We start from the raw sequence: 3,345 nt of genomic DNA on the forward strand, positions 1-3,345 counted from the left end.
TTTTCGATGTCGGTTACATTCAGAACTAGTGACAAGTAGTTTGTTTTCAACCACGTCTTGGGATGAAGATAAGTAGTAATTTCATTGAAATCATTTCGATAGAGGGTCTAACCTAACCTAATTCTCCGATGTTATCTTGATGGTTGCTTTGCGAAACAACATATAACATTTCAAATATATTAAAAGAACATTTGAAGAGAAAAATCATTCATTAGTTTGGTGTTCTACACTCGTTTGGAATTTCTAGAGTTGAGAAGAAAAAATCATTTATAACTTCTGATTTTTCAATGAAATCGAGGTAATTCTATTCACCAGATTGATTGATACACAGTGCATCCATGAATTCACAGTGCTATTGAAAACTGTAGTAACAAATGAAATAATTTTTGATCTGCTTTAATAATATACTGTACAGGGTGGCATCCGTTCAAGTGATGACGTCATCAACGGTTTTTCAGCATCTAATTTTTTTATTATTCGAAAATATTATATCAGAGAATATATATCTGAAGTTGTACCCCCGAATTAGTACAGGGTAGCATCAAAATCAGAATTTATATACAAAATAAGTAGAGTAATAACGAAATACAAAAATGAATGGAATTACATTTTGTGATAGCCATATTTGAAGAAAACTGTTGAAAAGATGCAAATCAAATTTTGTAATATTGAAGCGTTAACGTAATCCCGTTTACTTGAAATTGAATTGAAAATTGTCATATTAGAACTGGTTTTTTGGCTTAAATTATGTATAGAACCATTACATAAACAAACAGTGTAATAACGATTTTATCGTTATCCAAATATTTCAAACATCGAGTTGAATTTTTTTTCTGAGACTGGAAAAAAGTTTGACATTTTATCTCTGATGACAGGTAACAAAATATCACCTCTTATGAAATTACTTATTTCCCCGTGATAAAAGTAATCACGTATATATATATATATATATATATATATATATATATATATATATATATATATATATATATATATACTGAACTGGTTTTTCCGGGTATTTGATCCGTGTATGTGATATTATCTCTTAACGGGGAGATGAGGTCAACTAAGAAGAAGAAGAACTCAGGTAAAACTCAACAACATTTAAGTAGTAGGTAGTAGAGCGTTTATGGACACTCTATCTCTGAACACGTAACGAATACCATTTTACCAGTATAGTAAGAAGTGAGTCGAGCAGGGTCAACTGACCTGATATATATATATATATATATATATATATATATATATATATATATATATATATATATATATATATATATATATATATATATATAGGTAGAAATTCAATTTTAGAATATTTTGTTTTACAAAAGTTACAGTACCTTTATATCAAAAGTACAATTATCAAAGTGTGCATTACATGAATGATATGTTCCTTGAACTATTCGGTACAACAGTTGAAATTATATTTTTTCTGCCATGGAGACAACTGCCTTTGATGTACCTGGTCGCAAATCGGGTGTGGGTGTTATTTCAGCACTGCCAAACGTTCTAAACACTTTATTAGCTATTTCTGTCCTGTGTGCTACTGATTCATCAACATACCCGTCAGCGACCGCTGATGACTTCCAACCGCCATGTTACTTTAGTTTCTTTAGTATCATCAAGTCTCCCCCTGATTCACCTAAAAGTGTAGCAGACGATCTTCGAAATGAATGACCTGTATATGAATTGGCATTTTCAAGTTGAAGAAAATTATCCACTGCTTCAGGTACCTTATAAAACTGATTGCTACCCACAACCTGATATCATAAAACAGGCGGCGATCCTTTGCTGCTGCTGGATGAAGGGCTATGTACATTCGGTAAAATTTAATATATTCTTCAGTAACTACAAACCTCCTGTTTACATCATTCTTTGTTTGCTTGAGTTCCACAATTAATAACGTTCCCGAATCTTCAATATTTTTTTTCAGTATTTGGTAGCTTTTAATTATTTTAAAAATAAAATAAGTACAACAATAAAAATTAATTGGCGCTCCGGGGCGACTTCATTGATTCCAGTGGCGCATTTGCTTTTTCAGCTGCAGGAAAACCCGGAAAAACCTGCAGCACCACATCATCTGAAGATCTTGATCTAACAATGTCCTCTCTCTCATAGAACAAAATGTAGGGTGTCTCCAGAGGCTCCAATAAATTCAATGCATCGCCAGAACACTTCGTGACACGACTATCGTCAAACTTAAACCAGTCCGTTTCTTCTTTGACCAAGGCGTAATAATGACCAAATTCAACGCCAGAACCACAGTGAACAATGACTGCATGAATATTATAACAGAGGTCTGCTAGGTTGAAATGTTCATCTATTTCGAACCTTCCAAAAAGTTTCTTGCTTCCGTTAGAGGTTGAGTCTTGTTTGAAAATCATCAGTGTTATTATTAGATTGACTGTTACCATACTTGTTTCCTTATAACAGTCAGTTAGTTTGGCGCATGTTTGACAATACAGTCGATCATCACCTGTTAAAAATTCCATTTTCAGATGATTTAACAATAAGCTTTGCAAGGACTGGTAATTAGTCGTATTAGGAAAAGCTAGATGAAGTTCCAAAAATTCACATGAGTTTTCAGTGCTTCTTGAACATTTACAACAAAGTAAACAAGTGAGGATTTTTCCAGCAAAAGATTTACAAACACAAGACGAGATGGGTTGTACGGAATCATTCAGTCCAGAGCGGCTGGGAGTATTGATTTTGGTATTGTTTTGCTCACGAAGAGTATTCAACAAGAACCCCAAGAATTCGGAAAAATCCTCTTGTTGTCCTAACGAGTATCTAGTGGACTTCAAAGACTTCAGGAAATCGGTTGAAGGGAAAGATGATACCTTCTTACGAAACTGCAGCTGCATGAACAGTTGTTTGAGTTTGATGAATAAGCAGGAAACATTCCCGTTCTCGTTCATCATTAAAATTTCGTTCTTGAAATTCTTCGTCATGAACAACACTTGTAAAATGTAAAATGCTATTCATATAGCAAGTGTTTCCTAAATTATCCAATCCAATTTTCTTCTCTAGATTTTCAGGACAACTCTCTACTGATTCGTAAGGAAGAACACGTTTCACAGAATCTCCATAAGAACCATTTCTCAAGCTGCGATCGATCCTTCCAAGTGAAAAAGGGTTTCGTAGAGGGATCGATTCGGCTCTTGCTTCAAAAAGCGCTTCCACTGAAATGGTACCGGTTCTACGAGGAATGCAACTCATTTTTTGGGTCCAAGAATGACCTGAGTCCACTGACCGCACTAAAAAAGAAGAAGGTGGATCAATCACTTATGAATTAACCTTGATAGGAGACTGATAAATATCCACATATCTCGGCTTGTTTCG

The sequence above is a fragment of the Leptinotarsa decemlineata genome, unplaced genomic scaffold, assembly GCF_025532065.1.
Source record: "Leptinotarsa decemlineata unplaced genomic scaffold, Ldec_3_MD MMD2_P_RNA_scaffold_12, whole genome shotgun sequence".
In the NCBI taxonomy this organism is placed as follows: domain Eukaryota; kingdom Metazoa; phylum Arthropoda; class Insecta; order Coleoptera; family Chrysomelidae; genus Leptinotarsa; species Leptinotarsa decemlineata.